The sequence below is a fragment of the Anser anser genome (assembly GCF_964211835.1).
Source record: "Anser anser genome assembly, chromosome: 14".
Classification (NCBI taxonomy): domain Eukaryota; kingdom Metazoa; phylum Chordata; class Aves; order Anseriformes; family Anatidae; genus Anser; species Anser anser.
Genome location: NC_139735.1, coordinates 18685223 through 18703466, shown reverse-complemented (window position 1 = coordinate 18703466; position 18244 = coordinate 18685223). Strand labels below are relative to the sequence as shown.

Below are 18244 nucleotides of genomic sequence, written 5' to 3'. Positions count from 1 at the left end.
ACATCTCTATGTAGGACTTCATTTACTGGGGTTCAGATTTGTTCATTCTCTGACTCACTGCATGGTGTCCCCACAGGGTTAAAGACACTACAGATAAGAACTTAACCCAGCTCATGACCCAGATAGCATTTTCTGAATCAAATAACTGTTATATCTTTTAATAAAAATATAGCCGCTTATTTTTTGTGTAGCCTGGGATCAATATACCTTACATGTATATTGAAGAAAGTCTTTTAATGTGAAATCAAAGTACAGATTCAAAAATGGAAGTAAAAGGTTGTATGAGACATCCACAAGTGCTTTGATTGAAGGCAATTGTCAGCAACTCAGTGGGGACTGGAGTGAAATACAAAATGTGCAGCACCTGGAATTATGATGGAATGAAATCTACAGTCCTCATATGAGGCACCACAAAAAGTCCCATTTCCTTCAAAGTGGAGGAATAAATTAGTTTAACAGTTACACAGACGACAATTTTTGAATTCCTCAATTTTGGTTACATTGGCATTTATATAGCTAGGAAATATCTACAGTATACACATCCTTTGACAAGAAAGCAGAGCAGGGCATGAGGAATGACTGCCTAGGTTAAGGATAGTAAAACATTTAAAAGGCCGCACAAAATGCAGACCAAGATTATGTCACTCTGTGAGTCTAAATCTCCTCCACTCTGTTCTCATAAGATTCAGCCCTGAAAGCAGATTGCAGAAACCTGATATTAAATTAATGGAGTGGCATTTGTCTGCATCAATTGATTGCAGGATTTGGTCTTCATTTCTAAGCCCTCCTGGTCAGAGTTGACTTCAGAATTTGTTGTTGTTGAATAATACGTTCCAGAATATTGTTAAAAACAACATCTGAGGGTTCTAGAGCTTTTAGGTTAGAAGCTTTTGCTGAAAAATGAGAACTATTTTCTTTTCAAAGCCATTTAAGCTTCTAAAACCAATTTTGGGTCTGGTTAAAAAAGAAGTATGCAGGTTTTAAGACTAAATAGAGATCTACATAGTTCCAGATGGATTTTCTTAGCAAGGACTACCTCGCTAGTTCAGAAAATTCCTCCCCATTATGGCCATCACCTTAACCAGTTAAGGGGATAACACTGGAAAAAAAAAGGCAAGAACTGAGACAGGAAAAGTAGTGAAGTGGAAGAGAAAAAAGAATAGCAGAGGCAAGGGTTATGCTCCAACACAGTGAAATATGAAGAAAGGAGAGCCATTTATTTAAAAGGGAGGCCAGGGGAAGAAAAAACCACCTGCTCATTTAAAGTAACATTTAAAATGTGAAACAGTGCTTCTGTCTCAGGAATCAAACACAGCTCTTACATGAGTTCTTTATTCTCTGGACAAAGGGAGACTACTGAAGTGATCATTGAGACTCCTGAGCTCTGTGATACCAACTACCAAATATGTTTTGATCCAGAGTGAGACTTAAAAATGTATTTTATTTTCCTGTAAATAACTAAACTTCACAGGAGATTTTTAATCTATTTTGCCATTTGTAGTTGTAAGAGATTTCACATTAAAAATGTCTTAATAAATGTAAACAAAACCCAAAGAAACCAACTGTGACCAGCATATGACAGCCAAAGCATAATCAGTGGATCAATTTTAAAAATGCAAAATATTTTACACGTTTAATTAAAAAGATAACAGTATTATTCAATACATTTTCCAACTCGAACAAGATCCTTATATCATCTGGTGAACAATCATTCTGGTTAAAAACAAAAAAAACAGAAACTTAGTGATAGAGTTCAAAGAGAACTACTATGAATGAACGTAAGCAATACTTTAACTGCTCTTCAAGCAGTTTTTTTCTTTAAGAAAACTAGGAGAGTACAAGTTTGTATCTGACTGTACAATGGATTATAGCTGTCCTTTTACTGGTGTGCTAGAAAGGGAGATGAATTTGCTGTCTGCAAACACACAGAGCTATTACTTCCAGCCTTCTCTGAGAACAAATGGAGAACACACAGTGCTCCTTATTGTCTTGCACCTTCTTGCATTCCCACCCCAAATGGCTCAAGCCAATATTCTTCCTTCCCCTCTACCTTAAAACCTTGGTTAGTCCTAGAGTAGAGCATATGTCCTAAAGTGCTGTAATAATCATAAAATACATGGTTTGCAGCACATTATGCCCTACTGGTGGTTTCTAACTTTGTGCATACAGGACAAATGTATTACGGAATCAATACTTGGTGTACAAGTGATCTTGCCCCTATTTGCAGATGCTGGAAGACAGAAATTTCACACAAAGATGTTTCTGTTCAGCAGAAAATGAATGGAATAGTTTGTTGAATTGATTTGAGAGTATTTTATAGAACTGTATCGCTTTTCTACAGAAAGGGAATTATTACTTAAATGGTATACCATGGAAATGGACTTAAGGCCAGTCAAGATGGCAATGTGCCTGGCCAGCAAATGCAAATACACTATTTTGACTTGTCAGAAAGAACATTTTAAGATGCAACTTACGTGGGCATATCTAAAGCAGTGCAAATTACTTAAAACCAGATGAGTGAATGAACCTGAAAAGTAGAAGGTGAAAACAGAAAATAAAATTAATTTAGTGTGGATTACACAGGTGCTGCAAACATGTCCTAGAAAAATAACATGGGAAAACAATTCAAAAGACCAAGACAAAACAAAGCAAAACCAAAAAAAACAACAAACCACAAGCAAACAAAACACAAACAACCAAACAAAACCACAACAAAACAACCGTAGAACAATCCCTCCTCTCAAGAAGCCATACACTGAACAAAACGTAGCGATACCATCCGTATTTATCACTTTGCATCCAAGGATCTCTCTAAAATATCTCAATGTTTCTGTGGGTAGTTACCATTCATTCTCTTCTCCCACCCAATTTTGTGCTCATACTTGGTAATTTACAAACAACTATGACCTGAAGGAGGTCTCATTAATGCAAATGAGTTACTTTCTATCGTATTATGCCAAATCTACAGATGAGATAGATGAAGCTCATGCTGGCTAAGTGCCCAGGCCACTTCCTACTGAAATTAATGGTAAAATCCACATTCAGCTTGGGAGTAGCAACATCAAGACCCATCTTACAAAGCACCAAGTGGCAGAAAACTGGAAGAGTGCCCAAGAGCCCTGATTATCCAATATCTTCCTACCTATATGGTCTATACCACATTTCCAGGGAAATTAAAAGGAAATAAGTAGCAAATTTTATCTAAAAAAGTACTAGATGGAAATGAAGTCATCCTCAGATTCTTATGCTTTTTGAGGCTTGATTAAGTAATACTAATCACAGTATTAACTTTGTTAATTTACTCTCAGGTGAAAAAAGGCAGCTGAGTAATACCCATATTTGATGTTACAAGTACTGCTCTACATTTAAATAATGTTCATGTCTTAAAATGGCAATTTTTGACATCCTACATCAATGTAAATCAGGAATAACTCCACAAATTTCACATTATAAAAAAAGTGAAGTTGAATGCAGAATAAGACCTCCTCTGTATGGTGCAATAATTTTTCATCTTTATGTATTCAGCTTAACTTTGGTTACAGCTAGCTGTTTAGCTCACTATGAAAAGCCAAGCATGCTTTTCGTAACTTCCACAACAAAGCCTGATAATCTCGCTCTGTATGCATGAAAAACTTGCATGTTCAGCAAGTCCCAGAGTTCAGATAGGTCCAGAAAGAGGTGAACCTATCTTTCAAATATATTTTCATTTCTGTAGTTACAGTCTGTAAATACTGGTCATTTGTATCACCATAAGGAATCAAGACTCATTTGAGCATATCAAGAAATGAAGGGCTAAAGACCAACTACAAAAAGCTATAAAAGGAAGAGTCCCATTTAATTATTTTCCTGTTTTGAGTTTGAACAGCTTCTGTTTCCCTGCATTAGTCCCTGTTGTGACCTTTTACACTAAATAAAAGATAGAGTTAACATGGTCACAGCCTGTTGTTGAGGTTACAGATGAGAGTTCTCTTTACAGGGCAAGACTGATGGATGTTGCTGTCATATGCACTTGGCATTTTTTTCTGAACCTATCAATTTTCAGATGATGTTGTCCATAGCCCCACAGGGGAACTTGCCATATACACAGAAGATCTGACCATTATTCCACATATAATTCTGCATGAATAGTGTTTAAGGTTATTACAATATAATTTTGTATTTCTACATAATATATTTTTATTTTAATTTATAATGCCTCTAAAATAAAAGTGATTATTTCACCATTCAGTCTTTGACTTTTTTTGAGGAAAAAACAGAACAACTTTCTATTTCCTTCTATTTCATCACCTTCAAATACTTTTATGTATTTGCAGGAATGAACTTATCTCTTGGAAGAATGCAAACACTCCAGGCATCATTATGTTTTGAATATTCTCATTAGTAATCCTGCCTTTCTTTTCAGGAAAAGGATTTTAAAGTTCTCTTTCCTACGGCCTATACCAGAAGAGGAAAATGGTGAACAGGATGACAGATCCTTTTAAAAATACATTAGAACAATAAATACATAAATAACAATTTGCAATGAGAAACCTTAAGGTAGGCTTCAGAGTTTTTTGAGAGAAGGTTTGCACTTTTGAAACAAGACAAGATAAATTTTTCAGTCAGTGCCAAAGACATGTATATAAACATATCTATGAAGAAAATTGTGTTGGTAACAATTGGAGAATATATAGTGTGTTTCCATTATATATGTAAATTAGATATGCACATAACCTGAATCCTGAAAGGAAAAATGCAAAATACAAGTCGAATATTGTTTATTAATATTACCTTTGGCTCTTATTTGCTTAAAACTAATGACGATGACTCTACACATCTAATACAGCATTAAAATATTTTGAAGTCCACACCGATGTTATGTTGTCGTTTTTCACTGCACTGAATGTGTGGTTCAGTATCAATGTGACAACAGGCATCCTGCCTGCCCCCTCCACCCAAAAACCCCTGACTTTTTTTTTCTCCAATAGATAGGCACTGGGGCACTACCCAAAGCTTCTGGTTCTGTGTACCTGATGGATAACTCTTATACTAAAGTGTTGTATCCTGAGCCAATTTAGCAATATTTCTAAGTAAGCTTTGTTCTGTTCTAGTTCAGATGTCAGAACCTAGGATCATGCACATGCTACTACATTAGCCAGGTTATAAGAGCACCCTTACAGCTGAAAGCATCTGGTGGTCTTCAGAACAAGTAGGATGATCTATAACAAAGTCTGCTAGGAAAATATACAAAATATAAATAAGTTGGATGTCACATCACAACATAAATTGGAAAGACAATTTTGAAAGTAATAAACAATTGCATCTTCGAAAAGCTCTTTCTGAAGCATACAGGAGAGTAGGCTATTCTTGACTTTGCCCTAAGTAACTTCCTGAAATAATTCATGTAAATAAGTATGGCTGAAGTAGTACAGAGTAAACACAATTTAATTAAATTTGACATGTTTTGTGAGATCAAACTAAAAGATAATATTGTGACATTGAAACTCAGGACCCAGTTACTTTTCAAATGAGTAAGCTACAGCAGTTATGAAGACGATGAAGAAAACTCAATGGAAGCTAAAATCTGTAGGAATCAGCCTGGACACTCTCCTGTTAAACATTTAGTGAGGATATCTGAAAGTGTTTGTATAGCAGAGTAACACTTTTTCTGAATGGAACTGTCAAAATTAAGGCAGGAAGATTCTAAGCAGTGGCTGGCTAGAAGGTTGCAATTCAAATATGATTGCCAAAAATAGGAAGAACAAATTAAGGTTAAAAAAACCTTTGGAATTTTGCAGAATGCATGTGGGAAGTAAGTACCTGTATAGATCTTTAAGTGAGACATTTTTTGTTTTGTTTTTTTTTTTTTTTGGTTTAGTTCTTTAGATACAGTGAATAAGAAATATGCATATTCATATATATATATTACATGTATTGTTTAGCTTGGAGAAAAGAAGGCTCAAAATTGTACTTTACAACTACCTTAAAGGAGGTTTTTGGTATGGTGGGGATCGGGCTCTTCTCTCAAACATCAAGTGATAAAATGAGGGGAAATAGCTTCAAGTTACACCAGTGGAGGTTTAGGTTGGATATTAGGAGAAGTTTCTTTACAGAAAGGGTTTGGAATAGTTTGCTCAGGGAAGTGGTTGAGTCATTATCCCTGGAGGTCTTGAAGAAATGGGTAGATGTAGAACTTAGTAACATGGTTTAGCAGTGGACTTCAGTACTAGGATAGAGGTTGGACTAGATAATCTTAGAGGTCTTTACCAACCTGAGTGATTCTATGATTCCATATAGGAGAGAAAGAAAAAGGAGAGAAAGAAAAGCACTCCCAAAGAAAGAAATATTAAGAAGTGTAAGAGCAGTGAATGAAATATGAGGAGCGATCAGATTGTTATGTGAATAACATGACTTCAGTAGTTTTGAAAGAACTGAAGACTGCAGTAGCAAGCACTATCAAGACAACCTATGAAACTCAGAGTTGAAAATTTTTATGTGCATACACCAGACTAAGTTTTGAATGAACTCTGTTTCTCTACCTGATGAGCACTCTTTGCAACGCTTGACAAATTAAAGATAAAGTGAAGAACTGGTAGATAGTATTTTTAGGCCTTTTAAGAATAAGAAAATTCTTTTGGGTTACAGCTGAACATACATAGTATGCTATGTGGATTCTAATTAAGGACTCATAAGTATGCTAATATTATAGTATTCTTAGCATAAAATTTTACTAAGATAAATATAAAATAACACGCCACTTCAAAGTAGCTCTGTTAGTCAAATGAAGCATATGCAAAAGGCTGCGACTTTCCCAAGAACACCGGAGATGTCCCTGTGCAGGGCAGGCAGGTTGGAACTAGGCAATATCTAAGGTCCCTTTGAACTCACACCATTCCATGATTCTATGAACAAATAGGAAGGCAAAAGTAGAAAGGGGAACGTGTTCTCTGCTATGAATGCTGGATTGTAATTCACATATAATCGTAGGATTAGACTGCAACAAGATGCCAAATCAAGTACATCACATGGCTTCATACCTCTCTCTTAAGTCCTATTATTGTCCACTGAAGCAGATAGACCACTATCCTATCCTAAGTTCTGAATAGAATAAATACAATAAAGTCTTTGCTTGGATCATTCATGTCTAGATGCAGTATGCAGAGAACTTACGCTGTTTTTAATTGCTGCTAATTTTGGAGTCAGTCCATACTCCTCCTCATGACATATAATTCAGGACAGATTCCAATGTATAGTAGGGAATCAAAACATTTAGAGTAGGCTACAAAAGATTCTGCATTACTCCTATCCCACTGAAGCCCTGTTTTGATCCTTCAAGAAAGATGGTAGTAGTACGTTAACTCTGAACTTGTACCTTTCACAAAAACTCATCTACATTACAGTATCTTTGACAGGGCTTCCTGTGGAACTATATTTAGCCTAGGTATTAGAAGCAGAGCTATAGCAGCATGAAACTCAGCGTGCACTAATTACTCAGGCTTCTCAGAAAGCACTTGCAGGCCACACTGAGCTCAGTGATACTACTGATATTCGAAACACATGCTAGCCTAAAAGTAACCACATTTGTGACTGTTGTGATTGCAATATAGGGGACCCTTTAAAAAGAAAAAAGGGCATTTTGCCCTTTATTGCAAATGTCAGTGTGCTTGAAAACAAGACATCAGGCAGCTGAAGATTAACACAGGCTAGACACATGCACATTGTCATATCTTATTTATCTTCTCTATATAGTCATGTATAGAGAATAGGTACCTATATTATGTGCATATATTTTTAACACTTCTGTCATCTTCTCTCCTTTACTTCATCTGAAATTTTATATTATGCACAAAACAACTGAATCATGAATAACAAAGACACATTATTTAATTCTTTTAGTGGACACCAGTAATTATTATATACTGACTGTTCAAGGGTGTTATTTTTGTAAACAAGAAAAACTAAATGAGCATAGAATTCATCATTAGGAAATGGTCTCTTATTCAATTAATGCACATTCAAGAGAGCCCCATATGCATGTGCTCTAGTCAGTGAAGTACTGCAGGAAAATAGGAAGAGATCTCCCAGGGTGCAGCACACCCTGCTTTCTCTACCATATGCCTTCTAAATATGTTCCTCTGTGTCACTGTATCACAAAGCAACTTGCTGATTCTTGGCAAATTGCTTCAGATACATGAAAAATTTATTCCTAAAGAACAGTCTTTACTTATTTTTTAAAAAAATACATTAAAACAACAAGAACAGAACCCATCCAAAACATTGTTACAGAAATGACCAGTCAATTCCAGGAACAAATACATACTTTCAACATTGTGATGCCGTCTTTTACTTTCTGGAATAATTCCATTATATGCCCCATTCCTTTCCAAGGTATTGGATTTAAGAAGGTGCTGAAATGACCTACCAAAGCTTAAAAACCTTAAGATAGTTCATGATGCATGAAACACAGTAGCAGTATTTGGATGAGGTCCTACAGGCAAAAGTTATTATAAAATTAAAGAGAGCATGACATAAATTCATGAAAAATTCAGCTATTAACTGCTTTGAGGTGAGCCTAAATGCACATTAAAAAATTCAATTTTCAGGAAGAAAAACATATGTTGCCTGTTTGTTTTTAATACAAGGCTAGATAAATCCTAAAGGGTTGGAATAATGAATCAACTGCTACCAACTCACAAATTCTAAACAATATACTAAAATTGACTTCTGCAGCATACATCTTAAACATTGTTCTATAGGTTGTGTGACATGTTGGGGTAGAAAGTTTTGTTCCTAAAAAGACTTTTAAAAAGCCCTCCCTATACCCACAGAATTAGGGAATTATTAACTAAGAGCAGATGGGGAAGGAGAACACAGGAAGAAGAAATATGATTTATATAAAATGCAAAGAACATTAAAACACTTTAAAGGGATATTTGTGTGTTTAAAGAAAGAACAAAAGATGAACTGAGGTGAAGTAAGGTTGGATAAAGGTAAAAATCTTATGTAATAAATTAGTACCCACAGGTGATATGCAAGATTAGAAATTCAAGAGTTGACATTAGCAATTACCATTAGAAACTTTTTGATAACTGAAGAGGTATCAGTTGATTGGAAACCAATGACTTGTTTCAGTACTTAGAACAGCTGTCTTAAAATTGTTTAAAATAGGTACACATCTGCAAGTTCTGCATACCTTTACTGTGGGCTTTAGAAACACAAGTTTCAGTTTGCGTTTGTCTATTTGCTGCCTAAACTTAAAATTAGTACAAAAGTATTTTTTCCAACAAGATAGGAAACCTAAATTTCTAACCACACAGCCTGTAGATCTCCTAAGAACCGCGCAGGTCTGGGGATAACAACATGTACTAGTACTTAACAGTGTTCTGCCCAGGCATGAATTCCACAATACTTTGTCATGTTTTTTCTCAACTTGTGCTGTCAGTCCCAATTAGCAATTGTTCTGGAAAGTACTCTTAAAACCAGTTTTATGGTTTGGCAAGGTTCATTTTGAGTCCAACAGGCAGAAATAATAAAGGGAAAAAAAAGGAATATAAATGATTAATAATAAAAGTTACCAGGTATCTTAAAGACATCACATACTTCAAATGGAGTGCATTACATAAATAAAGATTCATGTATCAGCTGGTTAAGTGTCTCAAGACTGAGCATGATTTTTAATGTATATATAGCGTGTACAAGCGTTCTGTATTAATCAAGAAGGATTTGGAAATCAATGCTCTCACATTACTTCATATTATGTGGTATAATAAAGGTTTTTACAATATGAAACAATTCATTTTTAATACAGAACATTTTTACAGATGGTTGTTTCAAAATACGAGCAGAAAAGTCCATCTTCAAATAAGATGGATAGATCAGGGAACTGGTGAATATTCGCTGGGTAGGTAGATACAATTTATTTTCACTGTGCTCAAAGAAACCATCAAAATCCATCACATACAATGTAGAAATGATGGGATCGATGTTAAGAAGATTTCAGTGTTTAGGAGGCTCAGTATAAATCTTTTAGCAAAGTAAATCAAAAGCTAAATCATTGCATGTTATGGTGAAGAGAATAAGGAAAATTTCAACTAAAACTTGACACTGATTTCTGCCATAATATCATAATTCTTAGAAAGCCATGAAGATACATCACATGGCCTTTTTGCCATAGATACTGATTGCTTCAAAGACTCATGTTAGGACCACATTTGTATGTTACCAACACTGTTATAACTTGCTGTCTTTGGCATCAATGGGTCCCTGGCTCTCAGGCTGGCCCCTTCTTCACTACTCAAAATTTCATAAGTTAAAAAAATTTTAAACATTTTATAAAAATGGTCATCTTGAACAATAGAGAATAATGTAAAAACTTCCCATTACACCATTCAAAGCTTGACAAAGACATTTTTGAGATAAAAATGCTGTCCTATGTGCAAACTATTTACACACAAAATTGCATTCCAGCTGTTCCATGACATTAACACTTTGCATCTAATTTTTGCTTCTTCAAATTTTTGCATCAATTTTGTCTGTGCAGATCTCTCTGGCTATTCACATTTAAAGATCCTTTTGAGACCTTTTTGAAAATGTAGCCACTAATGAGACCGATGATTATGAGACCTACTAGTTTGATATTAGCATATGGAAAAATGAAACAGTTTCCATCTGTATACCTATTTTTATTGCTGTTTCATCTCCTGCCCTTAAAGTAGAACTATAATATTAGGTTATCTGCCTTGCTGTAGCATTGGAACAGCAATCCAAAGTGGAAAGTTTTCTATGATTGCTGAGTAAGCCAGTCTAGAGAAGCAGTGGCTCTTCTACCTGTTATTATCTTTTTACTATATTGTGCATCTTAGAATGAGAACTATAGCTGTATTAAATCACACCTGAATTTAAATTAGTATTTGTTTAGTTAAGTTCATTGTGTATATTCAACTATTTTGAATAAATCAAGATGTATAGAAGTCTTGCATTAACAGCAAGTACATGAACTGATAAGTGATATATGTTAAGCATCTTTTCCAAGTTCATATACTTAATTATTGGCTTTGCTCCTTTCACAAGATGTATTTCACAATTACTTGTGAATATTCAATGCAGTACATTAATTTAATATCTAGTATCCAAGGCTAAATATTCTAATAGCTTCTTATTAAGCATATTAATATAAATAAATCCACTTTCCATTGGAACTCTGCAATCTAATATATATATTTATGACAGACTATCTCTTGCTTAGGATTAAGCAAGAAATAGGTTTAATGTTGGATTCATCATAGAGAGGACGTTAATTATTCTTCAATGTAAAAGCAAAATTATGATCATTTCCACACTAAAACAATATGTAAATCACAAAGACAAAAAAACTTAAACTGTGAAGTATTCGATCTTAATTTTGTCTATAGGTTGACCCCAGCAAAAAGTCACTTAGTCATATCTGGAATGCCAAGTTAACTTTTGGTTTGGAAAAACATGTATCAGCCAGACCACACACATTTGGCAGGCAGATGAGAGAGCTTTTGGCAGGAAGTTCTTGATAGACTTTAAGGGGGCAATGAACTCAAACCTGAATGACTGGTGGTTGCCTGCCCTCGCTGTTCTGCTGCCTCTTTCCTAAAGGACAGAAAGGGAACACAGTATGATACAGTACTTGCAAATGGGATACTTCAGTGGGCTGCTGGAATAGGTGTCAATGGCCTGAAAGAAGTTGCTGAATTCCCTGACTTCCTGCTGCTTGACCTTGCCTGGGTCAGGGGAGGCAACCTTAAACCACCCCACAGTACCCAGCACCAGGTAACTTTCAGTCCAAGCAGCTGTAACAAGTGAGAGAAGTTTGTATTGTGTAGCTATTCTACTTCCTACAACACAATGCCTTGTTATTATTGATAAATCATATTATAATACGCTTTTCAAATGAAAACAGGTAATGACATTTCTTAAATAAGTAGTTTTTATGAATTTTAAGCCACTGTAGATTACTACTTGTCTAGATGCAACTCCGGAAAGAAGAGAGAAGAGGGAAAAATGTAGGTATCCTCTGCTCATTCTATTGTCAGGTTTCTGAATTTATTTTAATAATATATTCAAGTTGTGTAAGTACTTCTGGAATCAAGTATTCTTCCAAACATCAGTCTAGAAGATGTGTGCGCACATATGTGCATGTTCAGGTAAAAAAACAAAACAAAAAGAAAATACATACATGATAAAGTCTGACCAAAATTGCTTGCCTGGGAGCATAGATAATAGTAATTAAACAAAACAATACTAAACAGAAAGCTACCTTTAGAAGGCTGGATTTTTCTTGTATTAAAAATACTCTTTCCAGAAAAGAAAATATGAAGTACAGATAGAATAAACTGAAAGCAGGCTTCGGAGTGGCCTACTTACCAGAAAGGTAAATCCTGTAGCTGTTTGACACTCATTTCTCTTTCAGTATCTCATAGTTCATATATATTTTAGTTAATATGATGCAGTAAATGAAACTGCCTAGTTTCAGGTAAATGGGAGATAAAACTGTGCCTCATCTGAGAATCCCCATAGACAAGAAACAGTATTTCCAATTTGATTAATCTATTTACTCTTGAAAAATTATTGCTATAATGAAGCCAGTGGAATAGTCACCATATATTTGTCTTCTAGCAATGCCAATACTTAAATTTGGACTACAAAAAACATCCCTGCCTTTTCTTACGTAAATCCAGCCAAACAAAAATTTAGTTTCTTTGAATTGGGCCTGTAAGCAGTCTTTAGGCAATCAAAACATTGGTACTTTGGTACTGTTTTTTTTTCTTTCCCCACCACCAGCTGTGACAGCTGCTCTGTATCTACCAGTTCATCACAGTGAGTTTTCTAGGATCCAAATACTGTCTGATGCAAGTCTGATCAGGGTTACAATTCTACAGCTGATTTAACAGGGAGATACCAGACTGAAGTCAAGTCAGCATTATTCCTAAAATCAGCTCAATTATGTAAACAGTTGAGATGTTACAGGAGACAATTTCTGAGTCTAATGCTATATTCAAAACACCATCCATTAAGTACTATTATATCCTCACTGCTTCAAACATAGCCACAGGGACCTGATGCTAAAAACAGCACTTAATAACTGATGGAATCATTTGGTAAACCAACATGCAGCCTGGGAACTGCATGGCACTGCAGCTTTCTACCTGCGGTAGATGTTTGAGTGTCTCCCAAAACTTAGAAAAAATAGAGTGAAAAAAATCAAAAAAAATCTAAAGACCAGCATATTAAACTTCCCAAATTTATGATTGCACTAGAAAGAGCTAAGTTCAATTCAGGGATAAAATAAAGGTTAATAGAAGAATATTAGGTTAATAAAAGAAAAAAGGTAAGGAAATATTAACTAACAAAGTAGAAGTTATGAAGCATAAAAATTGATCAGATAAAGTAGAGTTAGTGTCTTTATCACAGCAAGTCTTAAGATATTTAAGCATATATGTATTTTTTCTAGTTTGATTTTAGGATTAGTGGTACAGAAAGCTTTTATTAACTTCTATTCTTCATGTTTTAACAGGAAATATACAAATGATAGCCACTCCAATCCATTCCATCTCAGTTTGGAATTCGGAATCCTCTCCTAAACAGTTGGACTGTTAGGATTAAGTCAATTCTGTCATTTCTAATTTCGAATAAGTTTTAAAGCTTTTTTTCCTTGTAGGTACAGTCAACCTTCGTATGCTATTTTAAATAATTTAATGCAATTCCATGAAAAGTATTCCCCTACAAAGGAGAAAAACAACTCTAGTAACAATATGTATACAATACCAAATAGTGTAATTCATATATTAATAATTACAGTTACAATGAATGCATATATGAACAGTCTTTTATTGTGCAAGGAGGTGGGAGAGAGACAGGAGAAGTTATTGCAGAGGAAGAAGGCAAAATGATTTGTTGACAATTAATTATTAGTAAGGATGCTAAAAAAGACTTACCAGGGATAAACATCTTAAAATCAGGAAACCTGGGGAGCAGAATCTATTAAAGAATACTGAAAGAGCATAGGCAAAGAAAAATCTCGTCTGCTAGCGTTAATTTTCTAATAAATTATGGAAAACTGGAGAAAATCCAGAAGATTATAAGAGAGCCAATGTTGTGCCCATACTGAAAATGCCAAAAGGGATGAATCAGGTAACAACAGGCCAGCTGCCCAAATTCAGTTCTTGGCAAAATAACAGAAAGCTGCTGTAACAGCCTGACAAATTAAAGTATAGAAAAATATTTAATGTCCAGCTACCTGATTTTAGAGACAGTTGGTCTGGACAAAAAGCTTGATTTTATTCTTTTGGATGATTAGAAATTTGTTTGATGAAGGTAATTGCCTACATGTAATAAACAATTTTTGCAGGGCATCAAAAAAATTGTGCAAATTCAGTATTATACTCCATCCATAGTAAAAAGGGTAGCTGACTGCTGTGGAGTTAGTCCATGAATTCCTGGGGTTTCCTGCTTCGAAAGAATGAGTGATATGGCTACGGTGGACCTGAGCGGAACAGCCCTGCAGAAACCTGTGTCTGGCTGTCTTCACTTAACATCTGGCTGACCAAATGGTAAACAAACTTGTTGGAAATACAAGAGTTTGCTTCAGATCCCATTTTCAATAAACAAATAAATGAAAATAAAAAGAACTCTGCATCCATCCTCAGAACGAAACAAATTTAAACATTCTCACTCTACCCAGTCCAGGGTAAAATAGAGCACATGAGTCACAGGGTAGACAAATGTCTGTCTAGCTGCTTGTCTGGCAAGAGATCGAGAGGTAGCTTCCCAGATGTATTTAAGTATTCTTACGCAATGAGAGAGGCATGAAGTACTATGGAGTTCTTTAACAGGACATAGAGCAATGGAAACCAATAGCTAAATGCTCCAGCTAGAGAAACAAGATCTGGAAATAAGTAGAGATGCTTCATAGGATAGGGTAATTCAGTCCGGGAGAGACCTCAGTGGTCATTTACGGCCCAATCTCCTTCTAAAAGTAAGGTCAGCTCTGATGTCAGAGACTCTTACTCAGAGTTTTATCCAGTCAGATTTTGAAATTTACGAAGGTGGAGCCTGAAAAACCTGTTCCATTTCTATTACTTCCATCAGGGCTGAGCACAGAGGTGAAGATATACTTCAGCTATACATTTTCTGAATTGAAATAATGTCCACAACTAGAAAATAAGTATTGGGGTTGTTCAGACATACAAATGAAGATGAAAAAGCTACCCCTCAGAAAGTGGTAACTAAAAAATAAAGATGCTAAGTATATTGTTAAGTGGTATCATAATTTAACTCCCTGTACATTCATATTCTTGTCTCCTAATATAACTGCTTAAGCATCCTAGAGTAATCTGGGACATTAGCTCTTTGCAAGATGATATAAACTCTTAGATATTGGACTTTAGGCACAATAATGGTCAATTAACCTAAGATATTAAAGACAACCACTGTACAAATGCAAAGTATAGGGAAACTATATAATGATTTTTTTTTCTTTATGCCATATAGTTTGCCTTTTAAAAGTATATGAGAGAACTTGACAAAGTCTTAGTCACCAGTGTATTTTTTGGCTGGGATAAAAAAAGTCTTCCTGTACCATTGAATGGTTGATGTAAGAATAATGCTATCTTCAGGATCACTGTGTACTGCAAGGTGAACCTCATAATGCAAGTAGTGATTTTTTTACACCGATATTGAGCCTGAAGTATTTATTCAAACTGTAGTAGTGTCTACATGTCTCTCCCAACACCAGAGTCTCAATGAAATGATAAATCCTGTCAAACCTGTCTCCTTGAAGTAGTCTCATTCCAAAAGGGACACTTGTAATATGGATTTTTGTTCCTGAATATCTAACTCACTTCCCAAAGGAAGGAAAGGGGAGGAGGGCAGAACAGGGAAATAGTCTTATGTACATCTGCAGGCACAAGAATTCCATTCCAAACAATTGCTAGAAACAAGCCGGAATTGTAAGAGCTCCATTAGATGCACCTGGGACTTTGACGTTACTTTCACCTCTGAAATGCTCCTGGATGAACTGAAGCATAAAGCCTTCTTTGGTAAGTTCAGACACATGGTAAGCCAAGCACTCACTAACATACTGAAAGAATTGCAACATTTTGAATCCGTAAAAAAACAGGTTAAATAAAATCATCACAAGTGGGTAAGTAAGCTTGTTTCAAACACCATTGGTATAAAGTTCTCATGATACACTATCAGGAGTCTTCAGTGACTGTCATCCAAATTCGGGGCAACATGAGTCATTCTATCCGCATTTAGTTCTCAGCCATCTTGAATACAATCAAATTTCAGAGACAGATCTGAGTGAAGAGTCAGGGACCAGGCATTCTGACAGTCGTTCAAGAACTGCATCCTATTCATCTCTAAAGACAAAAAAGAACATAGCAACAGGATGCTCTTGCAAGGAAAATTCTTAAGCCATGATTTAGACAAGTATCCACCAGCCATGATTATAAATAATAAAAGTTATTTTAACCATCGTGCTTTCCATCTGTAGAAAATGCTATATATTGTTACATTAAAAAAGAACATACACAGTTCTGCTTTCTAGACCATTATGTTTTTACGATTCAATCCCTTTGTAACTCTTAATTCCCTTCTCCTCTCCTGAGGACTTCTTTCAATGCCTTCTGTGCTTTCTTATTCTTCTTTGTACCACATGCCTTTTTTCTTCTGCAGTCACTTCTCCCATCCACTTCTGCAGGTCCTTCACAGTCCCTGTCTTGTCATGTCAGCCCCTTTCTTAAAAAAGAGGAATGACAACAACAAAAAGCAGCTCTGCTTGCCAAAGCATCTGGAGTTTATTAGGCTTCAAGGCCAAACCGTAAACTGATTAGAACTCCAACAGTAAAATGGCAAAGAAGGGAAGTCTTCTAGCAGACAGATTGGAGAAAAAAGTCAGCGAAGCACAATCAAGGTTATTGAATGCATCACTTTGTAGCCCATCAATATTCATGAAGATGGCAGCGTGAGCAGGACAGACTATTAAATAATTTTGATGTAAATTCTTAAGACTTAAAAAAAAGGAAAAAACAGGCAGCTCAAAAGGTTGTGACCTACTCCTATTTCTCTGACAACAGGAGATTATATTTTTGTTTTAGGACTGTTTGGGAGAATCCCAGCCGCCACCCCCCCCCCCCCCCCAAGTACCAGAAGCATGCTCCACAAAAGATCTCAGGAATGGCTCTAGGCATTAAATGAAGAGTTAAAAGTATGGGGGGGGGGGGGGGGGAAGGGTTTTTCAACGGAAAATGGATTTTTCAATCCATTACTCATTCCAATCAAACTTTAGAAAGGTATCACAGACATACCGCTTCATGCGGTTTACTTCAAAATAATAATAAATAAAAGTAATCTTAAATCGTGAATCATTTAGTGCTACTTACTTCGTGCAACCTATGAGATGCCTGCCACTTGAAACTGCCCACGACTTTGATAATCAATTGGAGAAAGCAGCCAATCAAATTTCACCCCACGATAGTTTCCAAGGTAACCAACAAAGATACTGACATGGGCTGCATGCAGTGGAAAGAAATGCTTGAAAAAAAGCTGCTGCATTTCCACTTTTTCCAATACTGTGGATCATATATTATAAAGCACTATCCAAATGCATCAGTATTGTCAATAAACAGTAGCAAAAAATCCAAAGCAGAATTAAAAAGCAATGATAAAGCACTTCTGTCTTCAGTGACTCAGAAGGGCTACAATGCCTTCTTGAAGCTTTGCCACTTATGAACCACAAACAGGGACCCCTCCTTTCTGGAGAACCCCTGAAAATAAGGGCAGCATCTCATAAGAAGTAAGACACCTTCTGTTTTGTCCCTGTAAATAGTTGATTAAATGGATATTTGTTCATCAGTGATTAAAGCAGGAGTGAATCGCATTTGTCATCATGCAGTATGAGACAGATTTTTTTTTTTTTTTACAAAGATTTACATTAGAAGTTTAATTTGCCAGCTACAAAAAAATATATATATATATATAAATCAATACTGCTTCAGTGTAAAAGAGGAGTCAAAAATACTCATTAGAAAAGCCCTCTCCCCTTTCCCCATTCCATCATGTCATTCAGAGCAGGATGTGTAGGGATGTTTGATGTTTGATGTATTTGATGAAATGTTTGATTTGTTTGATCCCCCTGACATGCCTTCATGCTAACACCAGCATTTCAGGTCCTAGTTCCTTTTAAATTAAAATATCTCAAAATAAGTGGTCTTGGTGGAATTTCTCAAAGAGC

The 18244-nt window shown here is 35.6% G+C and overlaps 1 long non-coding RNA gene across 1 annotated transcript in view; it reads right to left on the bottom strand.

The window, feature by feature from the left end:
* The window catches only part of LOC310881226, a 34706-nt gene continuing 16462 nt past the window's right edge, over nucleotides 1-18244 (bottom strand). Inside the window, exons 3-4 of the long non-coding RNA XR_014572240.1 lie at nucleotides 2475-2527; nucleotides 1-1713 (exon numbers count right to left, since the gene is read on the bottom strand). This is a non-coding gene — a long non-coding RNA (uncharacterized lncRNA). The remainder of the gene's footprint in view (nucleotides 1714-2474; nucleotides 2528-18244) is intronic.